Genomic DNA, 21,661 nt, shown 5'->3' on the forward strand with positions numbered 1-21,661 from the left:
TTCCTTAACTGCGTTCTCAATGTCAAAAATCAAAAAATGATAATGCTTACTCAGCGTGTGATTATCGTTGATGCACGCAAGTTGCATTTAACCTTCCGTATGACCACATTACTATGAACAAACATGATAGTGGAGGCGGAGTCGATATTCCAAATCTTGAAGCTGCATCACCAAGCTTTGGTATGGAAGAGCCGAGAGGGCTCTTTTACTGTGGTAGGGGGCCCTTTACCCTCTTATAAGAGCACATCCAATAATTATTGCACTCCAGGTAACAACATTTATCACTGGCAACCGTTGCAATAGCATGTGAGCATCCTCTAGACTCCTGCAACTTGGGTACATATTTATAAATGTGGTACATATATGGAAATCACATTCATGCCCTTTGTCGGTTACGTGTTCATGAATTGACTCCATGTTTTAAAGCAACAAGGTTGGTACAAGCCTTTGTCAGAGAAATGAATGTAACCCTATCTTACACTATTCCTCTCTGCACCATCCCTTCAAATAGTTGAAGAGCCTCCTCACCCTGTCTATTATGTGCATAACCGGAAATCAAGGCACTCCATGACACATGATCTTTGTAAGGCAGTCTATGAAATACTGCACGAGCCACCTCCATGTTGCCGCACTTGCCGTACATGTCAACAAGGGAGCTGCCAATAAATGGGTTGATACCTAGGCCCCTCCTAATAACTTGGTCATGTACCCATTTGCCTTGCTCTTCAGCTACAATGCTAGAGCATGCTTTGACATCGCAACAAAGGTGACTTATTCAATTGAAGACCCTCGCACTCCATTTGCTTTGTGCAATGAAGTGCTTTGTCTGGTTGACCATGATGTGCATACCTAGTGATCAGTGTAGTCCATGTTACAATATTTCTGTGTGGCAATCTACTGAGCAACCGGGCAACATTAAGCTTTTAGGCCATTAGAGACATGTCAACTAGCGCACTGCCAACAAAACCATTTGACTCGAAACCATTCTTGATAATATGAGCATGCACTTGCATGCCAGTCTCTAAAGGGATTCCAGCAGTAAAGCATGCTTTAAGAACTGTCACGTATAAAGATCATCTGCCAATACTCCTGAGCTGAGCATCTCATGATGAAGGGCAATAGCTTGGTCGTTCACAGATGGGTTGAAATAATGTCACCCTAGGGAGAAGCAGCAATTTTTTCTAAACTTCTGAAAATTTGATTAGCTTGGGCAATATTCCCAAAGGACGCATGCATGCAAATCAATAAATTTACCAATGTAATATTTGGGACCTGATCATTTTGTAATATGAACTTCTGAAGTGCTTTTCTAGCTAAGTAATTACGCACATCTGTACAGCTCTGAAGCTGACTCTGAAGCTCATTAAGAAGCCCTGGGTAATCCAAGCAATTACCAAGGTCAAGAAGGATTGGAAACGACCCTCTGCCACTTCCATCCACCCACTGGCAAGTAACTGCAAAGGAAGCATGCATCATTTTAGTTGCAACACTGCATGCCGAGCTAGAGCCAACAAAGCACAAATGCATGCGCGAAAATTGTCCTTTTTGTGTGATTTTCTTCCCACTTCCAAGGTGGGTGCAGGTAGCCGCAAGGTAATAATAGAAGAAAACCAGAGGACGATGGCCTAGCACCGCTGAAAAGCATACAAGCATGACTTCTTTTTTCAACAGCCCTTAACTAAAAATATCATCAACAATTCTTTTGCCCATATCAGCGTCTTGCGTAATGCCACATGCCTTCAAGATAAAGGTGCAGGTGATTGCATACATGTCAACCGAGGCAGTGCCAACCATAACATTTTGTTCAACAACCCCTGACTAACGATATCGTCGTGAGTTCTTCTGTCCATCCTAGCCTCTTCCAAATTGCCACATGCCTTCAAGATGCAAGCATAGGTGATTGCACATCTAGAGAGAGACACTCACTTCGCTTTGCTGAAAGCAGCCCAAAGTGTTCTGTGTTAAGCATATCTCACAGTCACTGTGTTCCAAGAGACGACATTTAGGACAGAAAGCTCCTCAAGCTCTCTTTGGTGCTTTCCCAAGAACAACACATTTCGCATATGTGATCATTGCTCCTACGTAGTGCCACATGCTTTCAAGATGCAAGCATAGGTGATTACATCAAGAGAAATGTCTTCGCTTTGCATCTTGAAAATAGCCAGCCAGCTAGAGCTCCCTAGTCCTGTCTCACTGTTGGGCATATCCCGCAATCAGATGCACTTGAAGATACGACATTCCAGACTTCAAGGAAGTGTCACATGCCTTCAAGATGAAAGCATAGGTGATTGCATTTGGAGAGGTGCCCTCACTTTGCATCTGTTGGAAACAGCCCAGGGCTCCATGGCGTCCCTCATTTGGCATACATGTTGACCAACAGCACCACAACATACATATGAACACCAAAACATACATATGAGGCAAAGAATTGGCAAGCACAACATGTTTCCAAGAGCTGTTGAGCAGCAATCCATGCAATGAGCACATTGAGAAAGACAATTGTGCTTTCTCAACCGCAACACATGTGGCATATACATCGACCAAGGCAATGCCAAGCAGGACATCTTTCTTCAACAGCCTTGCTCTTGTTGCACGCATCCCACAATCAATGCATTCCTAGAGGTGACATTGCGAACAAGAAGCTCCTCAAGCACTTTTTGTGCTTTCTCAAGCATACCACATTAGGCAGTGCCAAGCACGACATCCTCTTTCAATAGCCTCTAACTAACAATATAATGGAGAATCTTTGTGCCCATATCGGCATCTTGCGTAGAGCCACATGCCTTCAAGATGCATTCGTAACTAATTGCATCTAGAGAGAGCCCCTCGCTTCGCTTCAACAAGACCATTTTGGTCGTGCTCTTGTTGCACACATCTCTCAAGAGGCGACATTCCGGCCAGGAAGCTGCTCAAGTTCTTTTTGTGCTTTCTTAAGCACTCCACATTTGGCTTACATATCAACCAAGGCAGTGTGAAGCATGACATCCTTTTTCAACAACCTCTAACTAACAATTTAATTGCGAATTTTTGTGCCCATATCAGTATCTTGTGTAGAGTCACATGCCTTCAAGATACATACGTCGGTGATTGCATGTGGAAAGAGGCCCTCACTTTGCATATATATCGACCAAGACAATGTAAAGCACACTGCACAAGGAAAATCTTGGAATTAGTGCATTCCAAGAGTCCAAACTCCAAAACGAAGCTCCTCGAGCTCTTGCATAGAGCAAGATGCCTTCAAGGTGTAAGCATATCCTTCAAGAAGAAAGTATAGGTGACCAAATCTGGACAAATACACTTGCTTTGCATCTGCTGAAAGCATCCTAGAGCATGAGATGCTTCCCCAAGAGACCCGGACGAGGTATGGTCTCATTTATTCTCTCAACCATGTCAACGGCTTGTAGAAGGCCACATTCCGATTGAATTTGGAGAGATGCATTGCTGAAAACAGCCTAGAGCTTTCTGTCGCGCGTATCCTGCAATCAATGCATTCCAAGAGATGACATTCCGGCCGAAAAGCTCCTCAACCACTTTTTGTGCTTTCTCAAGCGCACCACATTTGGAAGGCAGCACCAAGCACAACATCTTTTTTCAACAGCCTCTGACCAACAATACAATTGTGAATTTTTGTGTCCATATCAGCTTCTTGTGTATGTGATTGCATCTGGATAGAGGCTGTTGAAAACAAAATAGAGCTTTTTGGCCCTGCCCTTGTGGAGCAAATCATGAAATCAGTGCATTCCAAGAGTCCACACTCAGGACACGAATCTCCTCGAGCACTTGTAGAGCCACATGCCTTCAAGACGAAAGTATAAGTGACTGAATTGGAGCGATATACTTGCTTTGCATCTGTTGAAAACAACCTAGAGAATTTTGGCCATGCTCCTGTTGTACACATCCCGCAATCAAAGCATTCCAAGATGCCACATTCTGGACAGAAAGCTGCTCAACCACTTTTTGTGCTTTTTGAAGCACACCAACCACATTAGGCAGTGCCAAGCACGACATCCTTTTTCAACAACCTCTGAGTAACAATACAATGGTGAATCTTTGTGCCTATATCAGTGCAATCTTGCACAAAGCAACATGTCTTCAAGATACATGTGTAGCTGATTGCATCTGGAGCGAGTCCCTCGCTTCACTTCAACAAGAGATTTCTGGTCCTGCCCTTGTTGCGTGCATCCTGCAATCAGTGCATTCCAAGAGGCAACATTCTGGCCAAGAAGCTTCTCAAGCACTTTTTGTGCTTTCTCATGCAGCCCACATTTGGCATACATATCGACCAAGGCAGTGCCAAGCACGACATCCTTTTGCAATAGCTTCTAACAAACAATATAATGGTGGAACTTTGTGCCCATATCAACATCTTGCGTAGAGCCACATACCTTCAAGATGCATGCGTAACTAATTACATCCGGGGAGAGCTCCTCGCTTTTCTTCAACGAGAAATTTCTAGCCCTACTCTTGTTGTGCACATCTTGCAATCAGTGCATTCCCATAGATAACATTACGGACAGGAAGCTCATCAAGCATGTCTTTTTGTGCTTTCTCAAGTGCACCATAGTAGGCAGTGTCAAACATGACATCCTTTTTCAATAGCCTCTAACTAACAACATAATGGTGAGTCTTTGTGCACATATCAGCATCTCTCGTAGAGCCACATGCGCTCAAGATGCATGCGTAGCTGATCGCATCTGGAGAGAGCCCCTCGCTTCACTTCAACAAGATCTTTCTGGCCTTGCTCTTGTTGTGCACATCCCGCAATCAGTGCATTCCAAGAGGCGACATTCCAGCCAGGAAGTTGCTCAAGTTCTATTTGTGCTTTCTTAAGCACTCCACATTTGGCTTACATATCGACCAAGGGAGTACCAAGCATGATATCGTTTTTCAACAACCTCTTACTAACAATATAATTGCTAATTTTTGTGCCCATATCAGTATCTCGTGTAGAGTTACATGCCTTCAAGATACATACGTTGATAATTGCATCTGGAGAGAGTCCCTCGCTTTGCATCCGTTGAAAACAGTCGAGAGTTTTGCAACCCTACTCCTGTTGCGTGTATCCCACAATCAGTGCACTCCAAGAGATGCCATTTGGGCCCTCACTTCAAGACTCAGGAGTCAAGGCCATAATGTCCATTCAAGGAATTGTGTGGTTGATGGCTTACGCGAGGACTTTGTTGCACATCCCGAGGTGGTAGTGGTAATGGGTTTGGGTCTACCTTTGCCTTGAATTCCTCTGGCTCTACTCCCGCCGACGATGGAGGCGACTACGGCACTGCGCTGTGCAGTGGCGATGAGTGATAGTGGGTTTGGGTCTACCTTTGCCTAGAATTCCTCTGACTCTAGTCCCCCCGGCGATGGAGGCGTCTACGGCACTGCGCTCTGCACTGGCGATGAGGGCGAGCAGCACAGTGGGGCAAGCCGGTGCGCAGTGGGTGGAGCGAGAAAGCCACGAGGTGTGAGGAGAGAGAGAGAGAGAGAGAGAGAGAGAGAGAGAGAGAGCGGACTGAGAAAGTCGTTATTTTCAACAATCAACAAGGCCACGTGGATTAATGAGAGGCCAGGGATTTCAAATTTTCTGCTACGCTAACGAAGTAAAAAGGGGCCCAAGAAAAATGCGTTATGTGTTATAGAAAAATAAGAGTTTCACAATCTATGCATCCATTGTATGCTATTCTAGAATGATACCTTAGTAACAGATATGAATCTCCACCCTTAGATTTCAATAGGCTAGCAAGGTCAGGCCCAAAACCAAGATCAAACTACAATTAGGTAAAATGTAAACACTCAACCCAATTTACAAGTAGGCAAGCCATCCAGTAAGTGAAGTAGATGTTGGGATCTAGTCAAACCCTAACCAAAATATGGGTAGAGACATCCTCCTTATAGGGACACATATAATAAGAGAACTTAAATTTTAGAGGTCAAAGATAGGTAGTCTAAGCTCTAAGTAAGAGCAAGAAATCTCCCAAAGCAAAGACTGAAGAAATTCAAGAGCCAAACTTTAATTTAGAGTAGCCATAACCAATCGGTAGAGTATTTAGAGTTCCCAATTTATAACCATGGAATTAAGATCAGGTATACATATTGAAGCACCAAAGCTCACAAAAAATCTCATGAACTTCGAAAATGCAAAATAATTTATAAATATGGAAAACTATAGAGTTTACCTCTCGCTTCACCTAGAAAAGATGTAAATTTGTTTAAATGTAAGCTCCTAAGATGGCATAAAATTGTCTTCAAATGCAACTCACTTAGCTTATGACCAAGTGAAGAATAGAGCCTCCATCTTCCATTACTATATGTGATGGAGTCTGCCATAGTTTTTCCTCTTAGCAAGTCCAACATGAGGAAAAGTCAGTTGCTTGTTTGAAATTGGCTTGTGGTCTTCAACTAATGTTGTGACTTTTCCAGCTTGCATTTTGGGGACATAGGGTAAAGGAGCTAGTTTAGAGACACTTTGATGCAAAAAGGTATATTTGCAGAAGATTTTGCAAATCGAGTAAATTTTTATATCTAAAAATTGCATTATCATAAGGAGGGCAAGCCTGCCCGACCCCTCACCCCAATGAGAGAGTCACTACTCGCCACCGCCAAGAGCTCAAACCCCTAGCAAACCATTGCACCAAGATGCCTTGCCACAACACCATCACTGAGCCCCCCTGCTTCATGGTCTTGTAGGCCGCACTGAGGGAGAAGCTTCGTGAACCCTTTCCTACATCCACAACACTATATACCATGGGCTCTTAATGATGCATAGGTAATGGGATTGACATTGGGTAGCCAAATACATGGATCTTGAGGTGGACTAATGGTGGAAAAAAGTTGACGTGCTGACCTATTCCCCTCACAACTTGGGGTTTTGAACCCACAACCTCGTTTTGATAGCTTGGTGCCCTACCCATGAGCTTGTGCAGGTTTCCTTGCTCCCCTTTCCACGTCACTTGCCTATACAATAAACCACCCTAGACAAAAGTAAACTGAGACAAATAAAGTAATTTGGACCTATTTGATATATCACAAGTGCTATGGTAATTGTGCCCTAGTTACTGACATTAATCCCACCCCTTGGGGTTCATTTAAGGCCCCGTGGTATAAAGTTCTAAGGATAGCTATTGGGATAAAGGAATTATGCCTCTGTGCATGACTAGTGGTCATTTACCCACAACCGGGCAACCGGTCCTCCACCCATTGATCCATTCCCTGATTCATCTTATACCCAAAAGAATAAGGTGCTCCCCCACTTCTTGGAGCTTTGATCCACCCACAGACAATGCACTCTTCTCCTCTTCCCTCTTTCGTACTGCACCACACACACACACACACACACACACACATTCCATGCTTCACCCACTCTTTCAATTAGTATCAGAGCCTATACGATGATGAGCACCCACACGATAGCTTCTCAACGAGGCGCGTAGGGGACAGAGCTCGGCCATGGAGGCTTGAGCTTGGAGGTAGCTATGTGAGCTTGAGGATTGAACTCAATGGAGGTAGTTCCGGCATTGAGAGGAGATTGGCAAAGCTTGCAGCTCCCCACACATGCATGCCTACCAAGCAAGCATGGAATCTCTGTAGTAGGAATCATGCCTAGAGGTTCTGCAGGACATCAAGCAAGCAAGTGAGCAATTGGGAGAAGTCAACATTAAGCAAAAAAATGATTAGGGAAATAAATTTTTTTGTGTTGTGGTTGTGTGTGAACCCCCCCCCCCCCCCCCCCCACACACACACACACACACACACACACACACATTGGAAATCAAGGCAATCAACAAATCTATAGAGCAACACTAGAGTAAGCAAAATTGGTAGCATTGGAGGCTTTTGCAGGCAAAGGATGAGCAAATAGGGCAACATGTGAAAATCAAGCAAGTCTGCAAAAGCTTGACACAGAGCAATGAGCGAGAGATTGGGGGTGTGTGGTTAGACACACACAATGTAGCATTTTCAAATTTGAATTACAAATCTATGGGCAGAAACAAGCAAAAATTAAAGCATTGTGAGCATTGGATGAACAAATCCAATAGCTCACGGGTAGCGTTGGAAGAGCTTGGGGGTGAATCGGCCAAAGCTCCATAGTGCTAGAAACAAAGCCTTCAATAGTGCTACACTATAGGGTAAGCAAGGGTGTGTCTCTCTCTCTCTCACACACACACACACTTTGGGCAGTGAGAAGATAAAGAGAGAGAGAGGCATCACTTGCCTCCTCTCGACATCAGCCCATGTGCATCTTGCTTAGCAAGTTAGAGAGAGCGCCATCAGAGGTGTTTTTTTGAAAACACATACTCTCTCAGGCAACCGCCTTCCTTGTCAATCATTGAGTCGACAATTTGGCATAGTCCATGGATTTTCTGCTTTTGTGTTCTTCTTGGTATTGGCTTTGCATCGGCTTTGACCATCGGCAGCTACGTCATTAGGTAATGACTTCCACCCGACGGCGGCAAAAAGTGGCATCGGTATGTTCTTCTTGGCTTTGACTTAGTGAGAGTGAGCAAGGGTATTTTGTCTCTCCTTTGAAATGGCCTTGCCATTGGTTACCCTCCCACGCCCATTTCAAAGCAGTTTTGCTCCGACAGTTTCCCCCTAGCTTCCCGACCTCGACCTACTAGGAGATAGATCAGAGAGAGAGAGAGAGAGAGAGAGAGAGAGAGAGAGAGAGAGAGAGAGAGAGAGAGAGAGAGAGAGAGAGAGAGAGAGAGAGAGAGAGAGAGAGAGAGAGAGAGAGAGAGAGAATGGCATCGGCTCTCTCCTAGCCCCCATCCAAAGCGGCTTGGCTTTGACGTTGTCTCCTTGACAATTTGGCTTTGATGGTTCTCCATTTTCTAGTTTTTGCGATACACATGGATGCATAGCATCTCCGATAGACCATCCTAGAGCGGATTTTCCACGAGCAGTTCATTCTTGGACGGTGTTCACGACCACAAGTGGATCATTGTTCTATGTGTTTGGTTTTTATTCAATGTTTTCTCCAATTAATGGGGTAGTGTGTGCCAAATTTTAGGCATTTTGCTCGTAGTTTGCGTGTTCTTTCCAGTGTAGACTATGCGCCATAGGTAGTGCTTATGTATGACTATGTGGGATCGTTCCAGAGAGTAGTTTCAGCATGGTTTTTTGCGGTTATGCTATGTATGAATATGTAGATATAACATGAGCTAGGTATAACTTGTAGGTCACATATTCACAGGTTTACAAGGTTTTTGGACAGATGCAATATTCCATAGAGCCATCATTCAGGAGTGACCTTCATTGCCAAATAGGTTATGTACATCATGTGTGGATTTGTCTACTAAGACACTGAGTGTCTATTCATGGTTTGTGTGGTTTTGGTGAGATTTTTTGAGTTTTTACTCAATTTTCAAGGGGAACGCTGCCAGATTTTGCCAGATTCTCACCATGTTTTATGCATATTTGCAATGTACTCTTTAGTGATTGAATGTGACTCTCACTTTGACAGTGATCGATTTCAAACTCTCACTTTGATGGATTTTGTCAGTTGCATATTCTTGTGTGGCTATAGACTACATGTAGTCTTCATGTGGGATACATTTTTTAGCGTGTTTTCTCACTACTTGCATATATGGTTATGCGCTTTACACTCGATTGTGCTAATTGTCCCAAATTGGGCTCACTTGGTTTAGTGATGCTCTGCCTACAGATTGTGGACCCGTTTTTTACACATATACAAGCATCGATTTTGATGTGATTGATCATGGTTTTCATGGTTGTGTAGTGGTCAAGTGATCTTGCACTTTGACATTCACTTATGCTAGTTGACATGTGTGATAGTTTAGAGTTAACAATGATGACGACGGAGGTCTCGTTCATGCCGATACTTGGTTGTTGGCATTGTGGTCACACAGGGCACGTTAGGCACCATTGTTTCAAATGTATGAGGCAGTAGTGGAGATGTAGGCATGGTACAAACGAGGTTTTGACACATGCTAGAGTTGTTGCTACCTATGCTAATGACAATGATGTCACATTTACCTTTAGCTTTCCTCCGGCTTACACATCTTTGAGAGGTGACACTTCTCCCCGTTGGTTTCTAGATGAGGATGCAATTTTCCATGTCACACCACATCATAAGTGGTTCAACACTTTCTCTAGTGGGAGCTTTAGTTGTGTGCACTACTTGGCCAATGGTGCAACATTTGACATTATAGGTGTACGAGATGTTTGCCTGTCATTACCCAATGGTGCATCCCATACGCTACAGCATGTGCACTATATTCATCAATTGAGACAAAGTTTGATCTCAGTGAGACAATTAGCATATTGTGGCTGTGAGAAACTACTTAGAGAGCAGTCTTCCCAGATGCACTGCATATCACTAGCGATTGCTAGGGGAGCCGGGAGTGGCTTGGTTTATCCTATGCATGTATTTGAGGTACAAGACATCATAGTCCTGGTTTTGTTGTTGTCATGTATTGAGAAACATATGAGACATGTCTCCTTCACTAGTGAGCTCCAATATGCTCAAGAGATAGAGCATGTAGTTGTGCTAGATGTGCTAGTAGACTCTATAGAGACAGAGGTGGGAAGAGATTGCTCCAATGAGACACAGTAGATGTTGTCAAGGTCTGTGCAAGCAGAGGTAGAGTGGGTTTGATTCCTAGAGACACAAGTGGATATGACAAACATGGAGTTTTTTTATATGCTCATTGTTAGGGGCTCACAGCCCTAACATGTATTAAGTACAAGAAACATGCAATATAAATGAAAACAACTACAAGAGACTGCACATTAAGTCATAGAACTGCAAAGCAAATGAACAATAGACACCATGATTGAGAGAAAGAAGGTATTGTTTCACTATGTATTCATCATCATCAGATTACATGCCCAAAACAGCAGTACAACTACATGAAGATTGCAAAGTGCTGGTTGGTTACATTCAAAAACTGCCACACGCCATAAGACAATTCGGGTATTTCAGACTACCTAAGCATTAGGCACTTGTGTAACCATGCCTCTAAGGTTTAAAACTAAGTTACAATCCAAAAAAGATAAGTACCCTGACACATTAGGCACTAAACACCTGGCACACCTAGTGGGCAATGTTTATCAAACATTGTGAGAACCCATCTCTTGATAAAAAATATCAACATCAACATAATCTTTAACTTCAGTCTGCTGCTGCTTTTTACTTTCTCCTTTAGTTACAGTTGCCTTGCCATCTCCACCAAATCTTGCATCCACTTCAACTTCAGTTACTTCCTTTGTAACCTCAATACTCTCCTTAGTATATCCTCAACAATAATCAGTATTGGATCTTTAAGTTGTTATTGTCCATCTGCGTCATCTATCTCTTCATTTGCAACTGTAACTGTAACTGCCAACTGTACTTGAACTTCAGTTTGTGTTTTATCCAACATTATAGAATCACCCTGAGCATGCATTTGTTAAGGTTGATGATGTTTTTGGTGCTCCAACTACTTTTGCAATTCCTCATACTGCGGCTTCAGTTCATTATATTGCATTTGCACTAACAAGTTCTTCTCGTTTGCTTCTTCTGCTACAAGGATTGGATATGTCTTACTGACTACATCTTACATTCTGACTTTATCTTCTTCCAAACACCTTTCATATAATCCCTCATTCTAGCCTTCATCTTCTCCACATCACCTAAAGCAGCCAGCTACTAGCCCTCCACATTTAGCTCTTCCTCTGACATTTCTCTAATCTTCTCTTCCACTTTTCTACATGATGTAACTCTATTCAACAAAACCACGTTGCTGATTTCCAAAGTAGCATTCAAAGTAGCATTTCAATCAATTGACTCTGCAAGACATTAAACCACTCATCTCTCCACTGAGAAATTCTACATGAACTTTTCTCTTGTATACTACCAATTTCTTATAGGAGGCTAACTGTAACATTCAATGCACTAGTAACTTGTGTGTAGCGGAAAATGATAACATAGTGAGCATTCCATTAAGAACAAGTTCCAAATGAGCATAGAAAGAGTACTTCATTGGAGAAAGCAACATATCAATTGACACCTAGCTAGTTTGGCATAGATAATACTTGAAAAGAGAGAGAAATAGAACAATTGACAACAGTTGAGGACCAGATTTACATGGAGCCGTTCCCCACCAAAAAGGCTTTGTATTATAGCTTCTCCCATCAAAGGAGACTTTTGTACAATACAATCTTTGTGTTCCTTGACAAAACTCGTTGGTGCAATGAAGATGGAAGCTTCATGCACCAAATTATGCTTAAAAAACACACCTAGTGGGCTTAGTCTCAGTCCCAAGACCTCACACACCTTCAAAGATGGTGAGAGAGCTAGTAAGAGGAATGAGGAAAGATTGAGAGGAAGAAGATGTATCTTACAAGAAAGAAGTATTCTCCTCACATAATCACTCTGATATCATAGCTTAGCTTAGTAATTAGCATGGTAGAGTAGATGAGCATGCCATTGAAGCTTGGCTCTCGGTTGGATTTGCATTCCATAGCCAAGAGTTGTTGGTGTAGGCCTCTACTTCTCAATGCTTGGAGAAGGAGATGGATTTCTTTCTCAATACATTAGTAGTATGTGTGTGTGGAAAAAATTGGTTAGTCTAAAATGCCAACCTCTCACTCTTCTTGGTCTACCCCTCTTCCCAATTGCTCTTGCTGGCTTCCCATTGGCTCCTGCAAAGCTTATTCAATAACAATTAAGAAGCATAGTTGATAGCCTTGTGACAAGTGTCCCCCTTTCCCCTTTTGTGAGAGCTTTGGGTAATTAAAATAATTTATTTAAACTCTCATTGGACCTTTTAGTCTTCTGGCCAATAGGAATCAAGCAAGCCATTGGGCTGTTGGATGCTCATTGGACCCCTTGGTAGACTGTCCAATAGTCTTCTAGGGAGCTTAATTTCTATTGTTCTTTTTATCAATAATTTTTAAATTGATTAGACTAGTTTTACTCTAGCCTAATTCTCATTGGTCCACCTCTATGGCCATCCAATATAATTTGAGTGGAGATTGGGGGCATCTGGTCTAGGAGCATGCCATGTGTCCATTAATCCTTTTGTGTAAAGGGAGAGCTTGGGAGAGTGTGTGTGTTTCTCTCTCTTCCCCTACCTTAAGGGCTCGCCCCCTTCTTCCTAGGGATGTGGGAAGACTTTTTAGTCCTCCCATAACCATCCAATTTTCCCCCTTGTGGCCATTGGACTTATTAATTTAGATTTTGGAACCTTAGCCTATGGAAGTCTTAATGGAGCTGAACCTTAGATTTTTAAAGCTCCATTGATGCACATTGCTCCTTTGCAGATTGTCCCCCTTTAGATCCATACTTTCCCTCTTTTGGATCCCTGCTGAGACCGGTCTGGCAGCCTTACCAATATTCTAGCTTTTACTACCCTGGTACCTCCCCATATTAAATGATCAGTTTAACATGAGAAAATTGTTTGGAGAATTAGATATTAGATTTTATGACACTAAATCCTGTTGCATTAGTTCCTGGCTTTCAGCCAACTCTTTAACTTTCCTCTGGAAAACTTCTTCTTCAGTCTGAACTTTCTTTTCCTTCATTGCTTCCTCCTTAATCTGCTCCAATTCACTGTGCAGTCTCTTATTCTCCCTCTTCACTAAAGTAAAATCCATTGTCTGTTGTTCCACATATTCTTTGAGTACACCAATTGCATTTTTCACCTCATTGAAAGATACATTGGAAAAGCTAGCCTTAGGTATGCTAGGCTTTTCAACTCCATATCCCCCAACTGTGATGACAGGTACCTCTCCAGCAAGTTTTTGTTTTAACTTTTCTCCATTCCAGATTTCAAAAACAAGTCCCCAAATTCCTTGTTCAAATTTATCTTGACTGCTTTCAAAGATTCCTTTTTTGAATATCTTGTAGACACTAGATTTTCCATATTCTTTGTCATCCGCAAGTCTTCTATTCTGGATGCATTTTTTGTCTTTTTTCTTTCCTTAGTGCAGATCCTGAATCTTCAACTAATTGTCCTAGCCCTAGCAAACTTTTTTCCTACAAAATACTTTTGTTGTTCACATACTGAAAAACTTCTACCAAATATGGTCCCACTTTTGTTGTTTTATCCTTTCTCTTCTGCTTGTTGTAAATTTCAAACTTGATTCTATCAAATAGGATGTTTGCCCATCCAATCTGCTTGCGAGTCTCAGCTGCTAACAATATACCATAATTTTCCTTGCTTATATAATCTGACTTGACCATCAAAAATATTCTCTCAATAAACCATTTCACCTGTTGGAGTCTCACCTAGTTCTTCATTCCTGAAAACTGATAGTAATGCCTCCCACCCTGAGACTGTCCAAATGCCATTTTCATGTCCTTTTCAATTTATTTATTGACCTCATTATCTGCTACAATAGGTAAATGAAACACTTTTTTGCAATCAGTTCTTCAATCAAATAGTCCTCTGCAAAGATATGTCCATCATTTGCCTGCAAATACTTTAGTATACCATTGGCATTTGATTCTACTTCCATCTCATCTAGGGTAACCTTGAAAAATTAAGTAACCCTATTTTCTTCAACCATGGAATATTCTCCTCATTTGCCACCAAATCATACATGAAGTCCAAATAGATGTACTCTGGGATTACTTCCTCCTTTGAAGGTGGTAATGCCTTGATTGGTGTAAGCATTTCTGGCTCATCCTCCTCACTGGAATCATCCACCACAGTTCTTTGATAAAGAGTTTTGCAAAAAGGTCGCAGCGTGGCAAAGGGCTCATCCTCTTCCATCCTTGAGTCAGACCCCGCGCCTATAGGTGTGTTGTGAAGGCTCGACATGCTGCAGCAAGCAAGAAAATGCAGGGAGGAAGAAAAATGCAACGAAGCAGAATTTTTAGCACTCCTCGAAATGATGTCCTCTTCCACTGCCTTGCATGCATAAGACATCTCTATGCCACTAACATCATTAATTTGATGCTCTACTCGAGTACCCTTTATTTCTCAAAAAAATTTCACTGGCTCGGCAACTTGTCCCAATTCATCGGCCAAAATAAAAGTATTGGGTCCCACATACCTAAATATTTGAAATGTTCCTATAAACCTCCGTCTCAATTTGCGAGATCTTGGTCCCAATGTACTGTTGTAAACCATCACCTAGTCTCTCGCCAAAAAAATCTTGAACTTTATGTTCCTGTTGATCCAAGATTGCCTTCTTTGTTGGATAACCTCTACAATATACATACTCTAAATGCTATCCTCCTCCAGTTTTAGTAATGCTTCCTTTCTACAATTGACTGACTCTTTAGGAGATAGTTTCTGCTGAACTGCAACCCTGAGGCTTAGTACTAGAAACTCCATAGGAACTACTGCTTCCAGTCCATACACCAACTTGAATGCTGTCATGCCCGTAGTCACCTTAAATGTTGTCCTAAAAGCCCAAAATGCTGAATCCAACTTCTCATTCCAATTTGTCCTGTTATGATTCACCAACTTCCTAATTATACTGATCAAGTTCTTACTGGTACTCTCTGCTTGTCCATTTTCCTGAGGATAATACAAAGTTGATTTCTTGTGTAGTATCATATGCAGTTTAGTCAGTTTACTGATCACTTTGTTAATAAAATGTCCTCCCTGATTCGAGACCAATTCAATAGGGCATCCAAACCTGGTCATTATATCTTTATACAAAAATTTTGTCACACTCCTTGCTTTGTTATCTCTCAAATCCACAGCTTCCACCCATTTTGTGCAATAATCAGTTGCAACCAAGATGTGCCCATTCTGTGTAAACCTTGCAGGTGGCTTGATAGGACCAATAAAATCTAATCCCCACTTTTGAAATGGTTCCAAAGGTAGTGTAGGTTGCAAGGGCATCTTGTCTACATTCAATGGTTTGCCTTCCCTTTGGCACAACAAACACTTCTTACTGAATTCCTGAGAATCCTTTATAACAATTGGCCACCAAAGTTTAGCTTGAAATATTTTTCTTGCAGTAACATCTCCTGACAAATGTTCTCGTGAATTACCTGCATGAGCCTTTGCTAGTACCGCTCTTTGTTCAAACTCAGAAACACATCTCCTGATCACCTGATCAATTCCTCTTTTGTACAAATATCCTACAATAAATGTAAAAGATTTACTTCTTAATGCTAATATTTTCTCTAATCCTTAGTCATTGCTTCAGGTAACACCCCTTCAGTCAAGAATTGAAACAGATCATCATACCACCCCCCTGACTGGTCAGTCACCTGAACTAGAAACAACTTTGCATCATAAAACTAATTAGGCACTTATTCAAAATCTTCCTCTCCTATTTCCAATCTACTCAAATAATCGGCTAATACATGAAGTCTGCTTGGAGTATGTATCACCACTTAATCAAATTCTTGCAAAAGTAGTATCCACCTGTCCAACCTCTCTAAAAGATGGGGTTTATTCACCAAGTAGATCAATGACTGGTGATCCACATGAAAATTACCCTATTTACCAATAGGTAATGTCTAAACTTTTGCAGTGCATAAACCATTCCCAAACACTCCCTCTCAGTAATTGTGTAACTCTTCTCTACACGTGTCAGTATCCTTCTTGCATAGTAAATAGGTCTAAACCAACCTCCACCGATTTCTTGCATTAATGTTGCACCCATTGCTACATGAGATGCATCCACAAAGATGTGAGATCGTAACTTCCAATCAAGAAAAATCAAAACTGGTGCTACAATCAACATGTTCTTTGAAATCCAAAATGCCTTGCTTTGCTCTTCTCCCCATTCAAATACACCATTCTTCTTTGTAAGCTTTTTTAATGGTGTTCATACATGAGCCAAATACCTCAATAATATGTTATGCCACTTGACTTGGCCCAAAACTTTGCTCAATTTTTTTATTGTTCTTAGTTCTGGTGCTCTATTGATAGCCTCCATCTTTCTGGGATCAGTAGACATCCCTTCTTAAAAAATCACATGCCCTAAAAGAACTCCTCTTTTAACTACAAATGCACATTTGGCTGGGTTTAACAACAACCTGAACTTCATACATTTTTGAAAACACAACCTCAAGTGTTCAAGATGCTCCTGCTTCTTTTCAAAAACATTAAAATCATCCAAGAAAACCCTCATGAATGTTTTAAGGAATTCAAAAAACACATGTCGACTGCTTTTTGAATGTTGGTGGAGTATTTTTCAAGCCAAATGTCATCACATTGCTAGCATAAACTCCCCATTCAATCACAAAAGCTATTTTTTCCCTGTCCTCAAGTGCCATTGAAAATTTTGTAGCCACTAAAACCATCCAAAAAACTATAAATCTCATGTCCAGGTTACTGCATCCAGTATTGTATCACAAAAAGGTAACGAAAATGGATCACTTATTGTAGCAACATTCAGTTTCGTGTAATCCACACACATCTTGATCTTTCCATTCTTCTTCGGGACTAAAACAATTCATGACAACCAAGTAACTTCCTCCAAAGGATAAATGAAACCTACAGCCAATAGTTTGTCAATCTCTTCGTTAACTTGTTTGGCATAATTAAGATTCATCATGTACCTTTGTTGTACAACTGGAACAGCATCTGCTTTCAAATTAATGTTGTGTTGTCAAAAGCTAGCATCTACTCCTTTCATATCTGTGTATTTCCATCCAAAAACACCTTTGAATTCTAACAACAATTCCTTCAGTTTCAATTTAAATTCCTCATCCATATCTGTTGATACCTTCATTGTCTGTGGCTCCTCTTGAGTGTTCAGGTTCAATTCATGCGGTTCATCTTGAATCACCTTAGCAGTTCTTGCCATCTGATGTTCAAAAGCTCTCTCTTCTTGCTTCACTGCCTCAATGGCTTTGGAATCCTCTTCTTTATTTTCAATTTGTAGATTCTTCAACAACTCATTACCCATCTTGTTAGTTTACTCCAATGAGTAATCATTGGTTTCTTAGCCATTGACTATACCTTCATCTTCTGCTTGTAGCACATATTTGGTTGCTATCTTTTGCACATCAACTTCAAAAATAGGTACAAATGATGAATTAGTTTTGAGAAATTCCTCATCTATATTCTCTCCAATTTCTTCTACCATATTTAGTCCTTTTGCATACAATGCCCTGAAACCAAGCGGTATCACCTTTTTTGCACCCATTTGCATCCTCACTTTCTTCTTTCTTCTTTTGATCACTATAGAGATGCTCCCCATAGCTGCTTTAATCTTTTTGCTCTTAACTAGGGCCTCCCCGGCCAACATCATTGAATAAGAACAAGTAGATTCTTCCAACTTGAGAACTACAAAATTGGCTACAAACTGCAGTCCCCCAACTAAGATTTGCAAATTCCTCAACCCGTCTTTGGTCTACCATCTTCACCTGAAAAGGTGTTGGATCCCATTTCAAGAGATTCAGACATTTGCAAGTTGACTCTGGGAGAACCTTAACTTCTGACCTGTAATCCAAGAACACTCCTGGAACAAACACCTTTCAAATAGATATCCCCACTACTAGTACCTTGTAATCAACATTCATTGGTAGGACTTCACATGCTTCTCTATAAAAATTTTCTTCAATTTCCCTAACTATTGCTTGATTTGTACCTTCCACTTCATTAGTCAATCTTTTCAACAATTTTTGAGAAAATGCAGGTACCAACCTCAACATTTGCTTTACAGTAATTTCTATTAGAGCTGACAATAAAGCTTCATAAAATTCATCACCATTGCCCCGCTCTTTTAGTACAGTCTTACTTTTCTCTAATGAAGTTTTCCCTTGGTCAGCCTAGGATCTTGCAACAAACTCCCATTCTTCACGTGGCATATTCCTCCTTGTGACTCTCGTACTTCCTTGAGTGCTTCTGTTGTGACTGTTTTCTACTCCTTCCAATTCACAATGCCTTGATCTTATTTTTCTGCACAATTTTCTTTCCATGCTTTAATTTTGATATTGCTACAACCATGAATTTAGTGCACCCACTACTTTCAAGAATATCTTCAATTTCGATACATACTGCGTAGTCACATTTGTAATGCTTACCCATCCCCTAAGTAGACTGACACTCCTGTACTTTTTGGTCAAGTTTCTGTTCCTCTTGAGGAAACTTTACCCTATCTTGAATCCATTCTTCCTCAGTCCATTCTTCTTCAATCCATTCCTCCAACACCACTAAATTCGCCTCACCTAGAGGTCTTTGTTGTTGCTCGGTGCAAGTTGTTGATTTTGTTCATGAGGCTTGTTATTATTGTTTTTATTGTTATTGTTGTACCTGATGATAGGAATGCCTCTATCATTTCTATGTCTACACCACAACTCACAATCAGAACCTTGTCTATGTCCCATTGCTCCACAATAATTACATTGCAACTGTTGCATATTATTCTGACCTCTGTTTTGGTATCCCCAATTATTTTGGTTTTGGAACCTTCTTTGAGGTGCACATCCCTTATATATCTTGTTAACACCTTGACGAGCTACCACATTTGTAGCTGCCTCCCTCATTTTTTGAGTAATATACTCAGGTTTTCTTCTCCAAAAATATGGATTATAATAACAATTTTCATACTCATGACCAAATCTTTGACAAACCTAACAGTATGGTTTTCCTGACATTCCAAACTAGCTCATTCAACTTGTCTGTAGTTTTTCCTGAATAATTTTGTTGACTGCTTCTTCAATTACTACTTCCTTTCTCTGCTTCTTTTCCTGCTTCAGCTTACCCTTATTTTTTCTGCTTCTTCTTTTTTGACCTATCTTCATTATCAGTATCAATTTCCTCTTTAGTATCCTGATCTAAATCTTCATCTTTTGCTTTTGAATCATCCAATTCTGAATTTGAATCCTCATTCTGCTTTTTCTTCTTGTCCTTTAGTTTTGCCTTACCTCCGTATCTTCTTTCAGCTTTTGCAGCTACTTCAACCAAATCAGTAAAATCCTGTGCATTTGCTAATGGGGGTCTCCTTGATATTACACTTTTGAACTCCTTTTTAGTCCCTTACAAAATTAGTCTCCCAATTGCTCCATAAAAGGCTGTTGTGCTGCCTCTAGTCTATTGTTCAAATTTCTAAATTTATGTGCATAATCTTCAATCAGCAAAAAGTCTTTCTATTTCAATTTCCTTAACTTCTTCAAAATTTCTTCAAGTGTTTTATCCTCCCTGAACCTTAATAAAGATATTTGCTTCAAATCATTATAATCAGCAAAAGCTTCCATGCCATACTGCAAGAACCAACCCATGGCCTTACCCTGCAATGTTCCTGCAAAATACTCTTTCTTCACTACATCCAAATGTAATGCCTCATATCCACTTGCAGACCACCTTGTTTGAAATTGACCAACGTGGTTGTTAGCATCTTGGGCCTTTTTTTTGTTGAACTTTATCGCATCCACTTTGGGATTTGGTACAGCCATTGGAGGTATCAAAAGTGCTCTGAGTACTCTGAACGGGAGTGGATTGAAAGGTAAAGTACATGTCCCGGATGGTACAAATTGCAATTGTCTTCTTGCCCTTAAGACTGTCTGAGCTAGCAGTAAATTAACCAATTGTCCCAAAAGTGGGTCTGTTGTGGGAGGAGTTGTTTGTTGGCCTCCTTCATTTGCAGGTGGGGTCTCCTGCAACCTATGTTTAGGTTCTTGCAATTCATTCCCTACCCCAGCAGTTCCTACTCCTGCAGCAACCAACCTTATAGGTTCTTCTTGGTCATCACTACCAGACTTGTCTTCTTGTCTTTCCCTTGCAAAGAAATCTCTCCCCAGTCTAAACCTTGTGCCATATAAGTGTTGCGGTAAATTGGACCCTTGCCCTGACCCACTCATGCATTGCTTCTTCTCTTTTGTCTTAAGTATTGTACCAACACTTTCTTTCCATACAGATTGTAACATGAAGTCAAATTGCAGGCACCAAAAGGTAAAAATAATGTAGCTACCTTGTCAACAATTGCAATTTTGATTTCCCCTAGCAGATTCGAGAAGAACGCCTCCAAGAACTTTGCTGCATATTCCTAAGAATCTTCCTGCGAGGTTACCCAATCTGAGAATTCCTGCAGGTGGTCTATGTCAACCAATATGTCAATACCTTGCTACATTCCTGAGTGCCATATGGTTTAGGATGAATTTGAACCAATTGTAGGATCGCCAAAGTGTTCGAGGCCCACAACCCTAAGAATTATTAAGTCTAAACCTTGTGCCATATAAGTGTTGTGGTAAATTGGACCCTTGCCCAGACCCACTCATGCATTGCTTCTTCTCTTGTGTCTTAAGTATTGTACCAACACTTTCCTTTCATACAGATTATAACATGAAGGCAACTTGCAGGCACCAAAAGTTAAAAATAATGTAGCTACCTTGTCATCAATTTTAATTTTGATTTCCCCTATTAGATTCGGGAAGAACTCCTCCAAGAACTTTGTTGCATATTTCTCAGACTCTTCCTGCGGGGTTACCCAATTTGAGAATTCCTACAGGTGGTCTATGTCAACCAACATGTCAGTACCCTGTTGCATTCTTGAGTGCCATATGGTTCAGGCTGAATTTGAACCAATTGCAGTATCACATAAGTATTCGGGACTCACAACCCTAACAAGTATTAAGTACATCAAACATGTAGTATAAAGGAAAACGACTACAAGAGACTGCACATTAAATCATAGAACTACAAGGCATATGAATAATAGACACCATGATTGAGAGAAAGAAGGTACCGCTTCACTATGTATTCATCATCTTCATCAGAATACAAGCCCAAAATAGCAGTACGAC

At 41.0% G+C, this 21,661-nt stretch overlaps 1 pseudogene; it reads right to left on the reverse strand.

The window, feature by feature from the left end:
* Nucleotides 1-678: 678 nt before the first annotated feature.
* On the reverse strand, nt 679-1,527 carry LOC147449407 (pentatricopeptide repeat-containing protein At2g33680-like; annotated as a pseudogene).
* Nucleotides 1,528-21,661: the final 20,134 nt, after the last annotated feature.

The sequence above is a fragment of the Adiantum capillus-veneris genome, chromosome 10 (genome assembly GCF_014529385.1).
Source record: "Adiantum capillus-veneris isolate H3 chromosome 10, ASM1452938v2, whole genome shotgun sequence".
Lineage (NCBI taxonomy): Eukaryota > Viridiplantae > Streptophyta > Polypodiopsida > Polypodiales > Pteridaceae > Adiantum > Adiantum capillus-veneris.